The sequence below is a fragment of the Perna viridis genome, chromosome 7 (genome assembly GCF_037379345.1).
Source record: "Perna viridis isolate PV_CMFRI_1.1 ecotype Kerala chromosome 7, ASM3737934v1, whole genome shotgun sequence".
NCBI lineage: Eukaryota > Metazoa > Mollusca > Bivalvia > Mytilida > Mytilidae > Perna > Perna viridis.
Genome location: NC_142451.1, coordinates 7,353,470 through 7,367,418, shown reverse-complemented (window position 1 = coordinate 7,367,418; position 13,949 = coordinate 7,353,470).

Here is a 13,949-nt window from a genome sequence, read left to right as displayed (position 1 = left end):
TTCTACCAAAACACTTTTGAAGTAAATGAGATACCTGCGGGAATCGAGAAACAAAAGAAAACAAAACAAAACAAAACAAAACAAAACGAAAAATAAAAAAAATAGAAACAAAAGAGTATTGAGTGGAAAGGCTACGACACGTGTAAACATTGTGTAGCATATGTCATTGTGTTCCTTATTACTAGAAAAAAATTATTTCTCTTTGGTCTGCAAATCAGACAAAGTGTACATGTAAAACGTAATCACGCATGGTCTGTTCTACCGATGAGACATGTGCCATGTTTAAGGAAAATCATGAGAACCCGGATTCAAACGGTAATCAAAAGAAATATAACCCAAGCAAAACGACTAGAAAGAAAACAAAGCAACCCGGATTTCGATAAAACTGGGAACATTAGCCAGGCAGACCGGTAGAGTGAGCATACTCTGGTTTTCTAGAAACTGTCGCCGAGTTGTCAAGTAAAGGGTAGACGGAAGAGAAAAGGAAACTATGACACGGTTAACATTTCAGTCAGTTCTCGTGGTGCTGAATTGCATGGACGCATAACACCATATCGATCCACATTTGTAGCTGTCGTGTATTATCTTACATCGTATACTAAGTTACAACCCTATATTTGTGCTATGAGAAGGAATGATCCGGCCTGCGAAAGCTTTATTTTTATATAGCCTAGTTGACCTAGCGGTCTAGTGCAGACGACGATGTCATAGATGTCATAGATGTTGTAGAGGAAAAACCAATCTTCACAAATTTGACAGTTCTAACATCGTTTGGATTTTTTAGACCCTGTATCAATTATAATCCGATTGAGTAATGTAGTGAATAGAGTCGTCAAATATATTTCTACGATGTACAGTTGTGTTGACCACTCGTGATTGGACAAAACCATTCGTCCAAATAACCGGAGCAACAATATGCAAATGCAAACGAAAATCTATCCGCCAGCGATGACAATATTTAAATGAACAATACGCAAATGACCACAAATAGAAAATCCATCCACCAACGAAAGTGACGTTAAGACAAATATACATGTAGCACATGACAAAGATAGTTCAATCACGGCACTGGCCAGAATATGTATACTTTTGACAAAAACAAAAATAGAAACCACCGAATGATTTAAAAAAAACTAGTAGAAATATCGTTTGATACAAAATATTAATTAATTTCCCCATAATAAAGATATTACGAAAAATCGTAACCGTCTATGATATATTTAGATAGTCTGTAGGTTACAGACCACCAATTCAACCAATGAGCATTTGGAACGTACGCAAAAATAGTCCTACGCAGAAATTACCCCTGTTCCTCATAGTGCTGTGAAAAAAGTTCTCATCTCATTTAAAAAATTTAAACAGTTTCTGAAGGGAAAAACATTTCTGTACATTTTATAGGTGCATTTTGCTTCTTGTGATGTGAAGCCTAATCTCCATAATGATTTCTAAATATACCCCTATCTTGTGAAAACACTGGGATTTCCCATGCTATTTATAGACACTTCACTTCCGGTGACCAGTACTGCACTGCAAGTCTGCTAACCCCACATGCCATTCTGAGGATTGTGAGCTGACATATGTAGAATCATGCTGATATATAGTCCTCTGCAGGTTAAAGTTAAGGTAAAGTCCAGAGAAGCCATTGAATATTGTGAAATTAGCATAGAAGCCTATGGGAAGTGGAATTAGTGGTTTTTAGCCTGTAGATCTGTTGGAGGAATTTGGATAACGTCTCACCCGTCAACAGAATCTACTGACTGCCTAAATAACCATAGGCGACCCCCTGACAGCTTATTACTTATAATATATGCATCCTTGTTCTAACATTATCTGCTGATCCTCGCCGTAGCTAGTAAGATGGTAGAGTTCCCACCGCCTGCACGAAGTCCAGCGACCTAGACCACTCGGCCAGCAAGGCTTTATAAAACTATAGCTTTCGCTGGCTGGATCATTCCTCCTCGTAGGATTAATCTAGGACTGTAACTTAGTACACGATGTATGGTAGTATGGGACAGTTCATTTTGGTGTTATTATGTAGGATAGAAGATCGAATTAACGATACATGCCACAACAAATCAATATCATGCAACATCTTAGGATGTGACGACTCTATTCGCTACATTGCTTCATTGAATGAAATTGATACAGGGAAGATAATGTAAACTTATAGATTTTTTTTTTCGTTTCACTGAATATCACAAACTTAGACAAGAATATAACCCATGATGTGCATTTAAAAAAAAGACATGACCTAGGCCATTTTCTTTAGGATTTTGAACACATTTTCGGCCAATTTGATATTGAAATTGAACTCTTTTTAAGTCTGTTGTCCAAAGTACTGTAGCATCCTGTCAAATATCACAATGTATCGAATTCTGTTTAAAAAAAAAGTCTTTTAAATGATGTATTGGTGTGTGGTAAAGTTATATCGGTGAAAGTGTTAAATTTTGGATCAAAAATAAAATCGACGAACACTAGGCCTTAATGAGCTTATTACATCATGTAGTGATGGTAGTCTAATTGACTACACAGTCGTACCAAGTATACGTCGTAAAAATGTTTTGTTAATACGAGCATGACCCTGTTGTATTTTTGGATTTAAATAAATCATAGTTTGAAATCTTAGATTCACTAACCTCTTTGTTTTGTTTATTTTAAAATGAGCAGTTTTATTGTGCATTGTTGAAGTATTTCCTGGTTTACTTAAGTGCTTATAATTCCGGTGTTCCCCCATTGGCAAAATATACCATTAATAAATATTAGACTCTTTCCTATGAAAACGAAAATAAAAATGCACTTATCCTATCGCAGAAGAGAGATAACTACTTTGAATACAATACTATAATTTTTCTTTTCATTATTACATTTATATACAATCTCCGTTTTTATCAACTTTGTCTTAAACATTTTGTACACGGTTAAGATAAATTGTAAGGCATTGTACGTATTTAACTGTAATGTATAAGTTTGACATTCTACTCACTAATCTAGTTACATAGAAGAAATTTAATAAAATTATAACATTTAATTTTATGCGTTCATATTAAGGCATGTATTTGATAGAACATGACTATAAATTACCAATGAACGACGTGTATGTACAACATGTTGGCAATGGTTAACGAGAGTAATGCATATCATGAATAACGGTTTTAATAATCGCCGTTGCAAGATAGTAACAGATACGCATTCGTATAAAGTCTTATACATGCATCACGAAGACAACACAAAACTTACATGTACAACTTATCAGAGTACATAATAAAATATTATGTAGGAAACCATAACTTCGCTTAACGTATCTCGGCATTGAAATGTTTATTAAAAATGTAAGTATCTACGATACTGGAATATTTTCTAAAAGGTGTTTCCCTGAGATTCCTTTCTTGAAAACTAATTGATTCTTTGCGTCTTTGGTCTCAATAATTTTATTTATGTCAAAATGCAATTCGTCTATAATACGAATATCGGGTTTCTTCACACGTTCTTAACTAAATCATCAGTCGTCTGAAACCACTTGTCAAATTTTAACATGCATTTTAATCATGTTATTCCTTCAAGACAAAACTCTACTAAATAGGAGCCAAGCAAAACTAAATAAATATCCGAATATAAGGTTGGCATATGCAAAAAATTATGAGTTATTAATGCTTAAAATTTAACTATGGGTAAGTAGTGACCACAGTTGAAAAAAAAAATATATATAAACAAATAATTCGAGAGACGGACAAAAGACAGATTCAATAGGAAACTGTAAGCATACGAGCTATCCGAGACAAAATATATCTGAGTGCAAAACTAGGCGAAACGACAATATTTATACATATTCGACATAATCGTTTTTGCTATTAGAAGCCCAATAATTGTCCCCTAATTTTTCGTCGCAATAAAATGCACGAAAATTAAATCTTAATAACTAAAAATACACGAAATCTATCAAAGAATAACAACATGCTTTAAAAATATATATATACTTACCTTTGCGTATTTAATTTGAAGGAACAGTTTCTGAACTGATGTCAATATCAAGGGTTTTTCTTACTTTTATACGAAATTGTTCAAGTTGTTCTGATTTTAGCTGAAGCTTTCCGGTTTTGAACGGGAAATAAAAAAAATATCTTACCAAATATGGTTTTCGTAGTTACCAAAAGCAGTTGACTTCGTCGAAACATTATTGTGGATGAGCACTTGGTATGATGCATGAATATAAGAGGTAATAGGATGGGTGTTGTGGTGTTATCAGGTTATATACAAGCGCAATATTTAAGTGTTGAAAACAAAATCTATTGTTATAACATTCTCTAGTTTTAAGTATTAATGGATTTTAAACAATGCATATTTGATGCAAGATTTTGAACAAAAGTAAGGCCAATTTACAGTTCAAGTGTTCAAGATTAAGAAATACATTGCATTATTCGACAAAATTCAATCATAAGGATAAATCTGAAAGTATTTTATCTCACATTTAATTTAAATGCACGACGCGTCCAACGATAATGGCTTTATATTGTAAAAAGTTATTGTTAAAAGTATATATAGCAAAACTATTTAAACATGTAAGGCTTTCTGAAATAATTCCTGATAATTATTTAGATACATGATATTTTTATCCAATATTCCGGAAATAACCCCTGGTAATACTTTAGATATATGATATTTCATCCAATATACCTGAAATAATCCCTGGTAATTCTTTAGATACATGATACTTTTATCCAATATACCTGAAACAATCCCTAATAATTCTTTAGATACATGATATTTTTATCCAATATACCTGAAACAATCCCTGGTAATTCTTTAGATACATGATATTTCTATCCAATATACTTGAAATAGTCCCTGATAATTTTTTAGATGCATGATATTTTTTATCCAATATTCCTGAAATAATCAATGGTAATTTTTTAGATACATGATATTTTTATCCAATATTCCTGAAATAATCTCTGGTAATTATTTTGATACATGATATTTTTATCCAATATACCTGAAGTAATCTCTCTTTAGATACATAATAGTTTCATCCAATATACCCGAAATAATCCCTGGTAATTCTTTAGATGCATGATATTTTTATCCAATATTCCTGAAATAAGCAAAACCAATGGATATAACAAATAAATGTGTTTATTTTTCTTTCTTCAATTTATCTTGATATCCTCACAATTGGTAGTTCTAAAATACAATAAGTATTATTCGTAACTTAATTAATTGCATTCATGTTCATAAATGTCAATTTGCAGACATTGCGTATGAATAGTACAATGTATTTTTCTTGCAAATAAGTTTAGTGAACAAACAACAAACAGATCACAAATGTAAGCATGAAAACTGATGTTTTATACACCTTTATTTTATTGAGGAAAAATCTGATACTTGGATTTTAATCAACTAAAAAGATATAGCAGGAAATGACTTCAAAAAAATTGCATGTACTAAAATTTAATACCTAAATTTCGTATCATTTGTAGGAAATATACTGCTTTCAAATGCCGAGTTTTGTAATGTGGCCCTATATTCCTTTAAAGAGACACACAAATAAGTCAATTTTATTTATGAAAGCATGAGCGGAAAAAGTAAAGAAAGTTCTTTGAATCATTTAAAGTAAGCCTTAAAGATCAAACAGATGCAAAAAAAAAAAAAAAATCAAAGTAAAAGCTACCATAATATTGGTAAATGTATTTTTACTGACCGTCCTTTTTTGTTGTTGCTGAATTGAAGTTTTCATTTGTTATATATTAAAAACGACAACAACAGGTTTTAAATGAATTAACAGTGAAACCAGGTATAAACTACAAATATTTATTACTGGTGTAAATTTCGAAAAACTGACAAGCTTTCCAAGCGCTTGTACAAAATGTTATCAAGCTAAGACTTTACTCAATAACTTTTGTCTATTACTTGTGGTAAAGTCCTTTGAATACATAAGATGGTTAGGAATATATTTCACTTGCAAAAATTAGCTACCTAGACCCAATTGGAAATGAAAAGATTTAAATTAAATACAGACTTTATTACCCTACCGATGCATCTGGTCCATGTTCCCAGTTTTTATTTGAGTCCGAGTTGCTCATTTGCTTTTGTTACTTTGTATGTATGATTTTAGTTATTTTATGTTCTTTGTTGTGTTTGTCTGTTTTCCATGTCTGGTCTTGTTCCTGGATTACATTCTTTTGATTACCGCTATCACCTTGGTTCCCTTGATTATTCTTTCTGAAAACATTGATTCTCATAACAGAAATTTGTTATCCTTTACAACTAGTATTTTGCAGCTGGTTTACACATTTAAAAATGAAAATACTTAAACTAATCTGCCAATCTTTGCAAAACATGCAAGCACGGCCATTTTGCTGGTCAATTTAACTTGAACAAACTGTTAAACACCTCTCAGAAGGAAAAAAAACAAAAGTGTCAAAAAAGATAAAAAAAGAGTGGATTTTTATTTCACGAATTATCGATGGTCAAACAAAAGACAAACATTTCCATAACTCGGTAAGTAGTTGTTCGATTTATCAGTAGTACGTGAATAATAACCACTATTTTATAAAGATCTAATGAACAAGTTTAATCAGTTGATCATCTTTGACATTCTGAATTCATATCCGCAAAGCTATTTTTTGCTTTCTTCTGGTCCCTTTGCCAGTTTGTTTTTCCACGAACTGTCGCTCGACTGTAATCTCTGCTTGATTCCTAGTGCATACGTGCGGCATTAAGATCAATTTTCCATTAAAACCATACATGTATTTGCATTACAGCTATTGGTCGAAAATATCTTTTAGATAGAATTTGTTTTTGACAAGGTCATTATAGGTGGAAAACGACTCAGATTCTGGACTGAAATTTACGAAAGAAAAATGCATTAAATGCAAGATATAATAGAGATCAAATCAATAAATTAAGAAAAGATAAAAGGGAGAGTAAATACGGTGGTTTCCCTGTGTCAAGACAACCATAAGACTGTGTATATACAATGGACCTTTTGAGTCCCTATTGACGGCAGTAAAAAGAATGTAATCCAGCGACTAAGACCAAACATGGTAAAAGGACACATACAAAAAAAAACAAAAAAAAAACAATATAATACATACAAAGTAACAAAAGTAAATAAGCATATCTGACTCCACTGAAAACTGAGAGCGTGGACAAGTGTAACGGTACTGTATTTCTAGAAACACCATCCCAGTTGCTCATAAAAAATCAAATCCAGGGTAGACGAAAAAGGAAAGGAAAACTATGACACGTTGGAGAAATCAGTTTCGATGGTTCAGTTGGATAGACCGTTATTATCCACGAGTTCATTACGACGCCATATAATTTCGGTGGTTTTAACCGAATATTGTCTATTGTGTCCAAATGTATAAACAAAACAAAAAATGCTTCTTAATAATACAATGAGAAAGGTGCTTACTGAAAATGCCAAAGGAGAAAAATAAAATAGTGTATGAATATGATCAACATATTTGCAATATGCCGATTTGTCGTCATGATACAAACACCCGATGTCTTCAGCCACACCTTGTGTACAATTTATGGTATATTTCCCATATTTGTCAGCTACGTTCGCATGGGAAGTAAGTCATAAAATTTTTAATCGTTTAGTTAAGAATTTAAGACAGTAGAATAGCTCAAATGCAATCAAAAACATTTAATAACCATTGCCTCCGGTTTTATGTAATTGCTGATAGAGACGTGTTCATCAATCGGTTTAATCAAAAGAGATATACAACTAAGGAAGAACATTATATGCCATTTAATAAACACATTTTGTCTTGATAGTTCTCTTAAATCAATATCACGTTCGTAATTAAAATGCAAACAACTACTATAACGAAAAACCTTCCTTTTATCTAATCCTCTTGGATAGTGTTTATTTCTGTTTCTAGTATTCACAAGTAAAATGTCAGATTGTGAAAATTTCTGAAGAGTATGTCCATTTCGTTTGAAAAAAATATATTATCAAATTAATGTACAATAATTACGATTTATAAATTCAACCGTAGTTAATCTATATTTACTTTATTTATAGATTTGAAAAGAGACCGGTATCAGGATTTATCGTAACCTGCTGCATTCATACAGAATCCAATAAGGATGACCAATATAGAACTTTGATAATTGTGTTAGAATAAGATTTCAGAATCTTTCCTGGGACTGCTACTTTTGTGGGGTTTTTGATTGCGTTCAATATTACACCATGTCATAGTTTTCCTTTCTTCTTTCGTCAACCCGGGACTTTAATTTTATGAGCTCCTGCACGGGTGGTTCCAGAGTCCGTGTTGATCACGTACGTTTGTTTCTTTTAAAGGATATATTTTTGTTTTTTTAAGTTCTTTGATGTGTGTGAATAAAATCATGCTCCGACGTTGCACAGACTAACAACGTCTGAACCTGGCAAAAGACCGGACACACACACACTTATCTTGTAAGTCTGTGGTGTCCTCAGGTTGAAATCTTAGCACGCTCACACCTGATATGGATAGTTCCCCGATAAAACCTGCAAGGTTATCTAATCTTAAGGTCAGTCTGCTGACCATCTATTCCAGAACAAAATTCTAACCTTTACAAACAAATTATACAATGTTCTATCACTTTTTGTGATAACACTTGAATACAACAAGGCAAACCACACTGTGCAATTTCAAAACTAGGAACTGAAACCGACTCCTTTTTTTATTGTTTAAAAATGGGGCAAGGGTTTAGAAAGGAGAAATTTAGTAATTATGGTTTCTTGCAAGTTATGGGCAGGGTTTAGATCAGATCAAGAGAGTTTCTTCAGGACTTGCTCTAAAAGAGTAATCAAGGGAACCAAGGTTATAGCGGAAATCAAAAGAATGTAATCCAGGGACAAAGACCAGACATGGAAAACAGACATACACAACAAAGAACATAAAGTAAATAAAATCATACATACAAAGTAACAAAAGTAAATGAGCAACTCGGACTCCACTAAAAACTGTGAGCATGGACCAGGTGCACCGGTAGGGTAAGCGTCCTTTGCTTTTCTAGAAACACCCGCCGAGTTGCTCATAAAAAGTTAAGTCCGTGGTAGACAAACGAGGGAAGGAAAACTATGACTCGTTGAATAAATCAGTTCTCATGGTGCTGATGGATACAGCATAACGATCCACGAGTTCATGATAACGACCATAAAACTTCTGTAGTGATGACTTAAATCTTGTAGCAACATAACCCTGCCCCAGAAGCCTATTCTAGAATTGGAAATAAAATTGTTTTGCACAGTTGTCAGAACCACAATCCTCGTACATTTTGGGTCCTATATTGAAAAAAATAATGTTTATTAAAAAAGCACTTGAAAGTCAAAATACTTTTCAGTATCAATTTCAAAATTTGTAATTAAAATGATTGACAAGTAAATGTTCTGGGTATTTGTAATTTCTTGCGAGAAACTTGCAGAACTGTGTAACAAAATGTAACAAAAAAATGTATGTAGCTAATACTATATCACGCATAGAGCGCATACGAATATGATAGGACATACATATTATATGATTCATATTATACAAGTAACGATACTTTGGAGGGAGTGTAAATGGCTATTAAAATAATGCTATCCATACTATAGACTGCAGTACTGCATAAAAAATTAATGAAAAACCTTTTCCATTTCGAGGTATAGGTTTCCCCCTATTTTACCTGTGTTTGTTCTTGATATAAAGGCAACTGTGTTTATTTCCATATTACAAATCATAAATTTAGAAATTACCTTTTTGGTACTTGGTAATATTCCTATATTTCCATATTGCCCACTTGACGGTCAACAAAATTGTTTCAATTAATAAATGTTATGACAATATTATAACCTTTCTGAATTTTGTATAATGTCAATATTCATATGTGTGCACAAGACGCAATTATCTCAAAAATATCGTTCCAAACTTCTTTCACCAATTTACATGTAAAACAAATAAATGATTCAATTTTTCCAATTCGTTGCAGAAATGACATGAACCATTTGAAACATTTATTGTTTGTAACAATTCCTGGGTATAAATAATAGTATGGAGCAATTTCCACTGCAGTTGCTTAATTTGTCTATTCCCAAAATTGTCTTTTAATGAAACCCATATTTTTTCCCATTAAATATTTTCGTTTATGAAGAAATTTTCCCATTTTTGCTCACAATTTGGAGTCAATGGAAATTCAAAGAAACTCTTTTTTGTTTCAATTTTATATCTTTTGTTGCCATAACCTTGCCCTCTCGTACAAAATGAGTGTCATTAAATTCGAATGGCACTTTCTTCTCTGACAAGTTAATATCATCGAATTATAGAATATTTATATGCCTTTATTTGGCTATATTGAGCTATCTAATTTCTCTTATCGTTTAATTTATTAAAAACAACTAGAGATGACTGAAAAGAAATAGTATGGGTTTTCCATATATTCTTTATCTTTTTTCCCACTTTTGGAAAAATTATCAAAAAAAAAAAAAAAAATACAATAAAAAACATAAAAAAATAGTACTTTCCAGCCAAATTTAAAATTCGAGTTACCCATTATTTTCTCCTCAAGGTGTAATATTGCATCTATGTATCTTATTCAACTCTATAAAGGAACTCAAGAGATTTTGACCAAATGTCGACGTTTTCATCTGATCTAAGTCACTTATGTCTGTACATGTACATATAAAATATTCCGTGTCAAATTTTGAGTCTAGTAAGGTGAGCCAAAATTTACCCAAGGCGTTCCAATTATCCAGGTCAGAATTTATAAGGTTATACAAAGTCTTGACCAGTTCTGATTTAATAAAACGTCGAAGAAACAAGTAGGAAAAGATATTCATGACAACAATATGTATGTTAACTACAGGGGGCAACATGCGAGTAGCAATCAGTTGATTTAATATAACTGTAACGTGCTGCCATACTTACTATATATTATCAATCATACCCTCTTAGCATCATTATACACCTCCTCCAGACATAGTTTTTATTTATATTATTTGTGTACATGTGGTATGCATACATGTGGTTTGTTATAAATTAATTCAGTTTATTATATAAATTAAAAGTGAACAGACAAGAAAATCATTCTTTTTCCAAAAGATGTCCAATGTATGGTACATTATCTGGATTAGGATGCATATTTCTATCTAACTTTAAAACACATTCGACATTATAACCCTCTTAAGGTATGTGTGGAATTTAAATTTCGAATCCTTCTCAAGAGCTTGTTTCTTAGGTACATATCTGTCTTTCAAATTTCTCAATGAAATAACATTGCCTAAAAGTATTGGAATTTTTCATGCTCAACTCATGGTTTCTGTTATGTTTTTTTTTCTCCAGATCCAATCTGTTCACCACTCATGTCTGTTTCTTTCATTGTTTATGCAAGTTCTCTATAAACAAAATGGGCACTCCACACAGTCCCGGGTGTGAAGAATTACAATTTTTTTTCTAAATACTAATTTACAAAACGTCTTTCATTTTTTTTTTATTTTTATTAGATCCCTTTTTTACATGATTGCACTGTCTATATTTACATGGCGGAGTAGTGTGTATTTACACAAATATTATCTTTCCATTTATTTGTAGTAAAAGTAAAAAAAATGCATTATAATCAAAAACATTTATGCAAATATTCCCACCAGAGTCCCCCACAAAGTTAATATCTCCATTAATGTGTGCACTTTCTGACAAAAATATAGTGCAATTTAAAACTATAAAAGTGTTAATACAAAGAACCCATAGTTCCACTAAATATTTGTATGTAATATAAGATTTTCTCAACGAATTGAATTTGATTTACAGTATATTCTTATCAAATAACAAGCTATCAATCCGTTCATAGAACAGATGAAATCATGAATACCCTTTATATACTTAATATGTAATATCACAAAAGACAGACTAGTCTTAAAATAAAGATAAGATTTTGTTTTCCTACATTGTCATTATTAGATAAAGGTTATAATTGAATTATACATATTATAAACCATTATATTTTCAGTATTGATAGAGATATAAAACGGCCTTCCTGCTTTAATTTTTCTGATCCTGGTGATGACAATAGAAAGCGACATATACTGTCAAAAGTACAAGAAGAAAGTAGTTTTGTACTAGAGCTAGACCATCCGTGAACAATGATTGTATCCTGAAATAAAGGACATTACAAACATAATCATGTCATCATCATATCTTGACCCACACTTAGAGATCAATAGTCAATACAAACTCATGACAAAACTATATATAAATGCAATGACTTCTTTTTCTCCATTGTCAACTTTCCTTTTCCACTCGGGCAACATCCCTTTGTATAAAGTTTTCATATCACAATTGATATTTTATTTTATAGCTTGTCATAAATATACTGACTTTTTGTTCAATCCTCGACTTCTTTCAATTTGGAGTTTTGATCAGGGTTATGTTGACACACAATTAAAGTCATTACTACAGAAGCTCTATGGTCGTCATTATGGGTCGTCATTATGTATCGTTTTATTAACCAATTTGCTAGTCATATCATAGTTTTTGCCTAATTTGACATTTTATGAGCAACACAGTGTTTCTAGCACAGCGGAGTACGTTTACTATATCGGTGGATCTTATCGATGCTCTCAGTTTTCGGTGGTGTCCGAGTTTCTCATTTGCTTTTGTTTATTTGTACGTGTATTTTTTTTATTAATTAATGTACCTTGTCGTATGTGTCTGTCTTCCCTGTCAGCTTTTTATCATTTTATTGTTTGTTTTTTTTATTTCCTATCGAACCTTTCGTTTCCTTGATTTCTATTTTAACTAGTTTGGGGGAGTGCTGGTACAAATATAATTGTCATCTGCAAGTAGTATTACAGTTGTCTAATGTATCATAACAATAAGGACTTCCGCAAAACTGTTGCACATAGTTATACCTGATCTTCTCTTTTTGAACCTGACCGCAAACCATAGTGTTGGGAAAGATGCCACGTTCCTCGCACGTTAAAGAACCCTGCTGTGGTATTCGATAGGAGTAGGAACCACTGCGCTCCGCCACAGGAGGCTAAATTGCCCGACCTTACCCATCCTCCCTTTTTCTAGAGGCAATCAAAATTTGTCGACCCTACTGTCTTTGTGTCCCATCACATTTTTCATTTCATCATCATTTCATGTTCATTTTATCATCCATTTCATGTTCATCGTCTGAATATAGCTGAACTATTGCTGCTCGGACGTTAAACCCCAACAATCAATCAATCAATCAATCTTCTCCTTTTAAAATATATTACATTTTAAAATAAAACTGTTTTAACCTTTTCTTGCAATATTTTCCACTTTGTGTATATTAGTGGACGTGTACCTAAATGCTTCTTATCCTGCTATTACTGTCGATATTTCTGATTGGTTATCGTTTGCTACTCCATTTTAACCTTAGTCTCTACAGTCATCCTTTATTCAATTTGCTCAGTTTGGGATCTTTTTTCCTTTTTATTGCGTTTTTTTTTAAATTATGTTTTACTTAATGGAGACTGTTTACAGCAATTCCATTAGATTTCAATCGATTGTATAATGTATAATTTTTCATTTTGTACAAGTACTTTGTTTTGTTGGTTATTAGGCATTCAATAATGGTATGTCAAGTATTTCTTATGATAACTCTTATAACGTAATGAACACTATTTACATTAACATTGATTTATCGGACATCCAGCTAATACATTTCTTCTGTCAATAAAAATAGGGTGCGTTTGAATGGTTGTCCACCGATCTTGTCATTTCCATTTTTGCTTTAAGATGGGTGAGCGCATGTTGATACCTCATATAATACCACCGTTATTTACGGAGAAATCAAAACCTTTTTTTCGTTGTTATCATTTCTTGTCCAAAATTCATATTTTGTGATTGTTTGTAAAATGCTTGTGTTTTAAGAGAATGTAGGGTATGATTTCATGTATTTATATTTGTAGATTATTTCAAACCCACCCAGTATCACTACGATTTTATTTATGT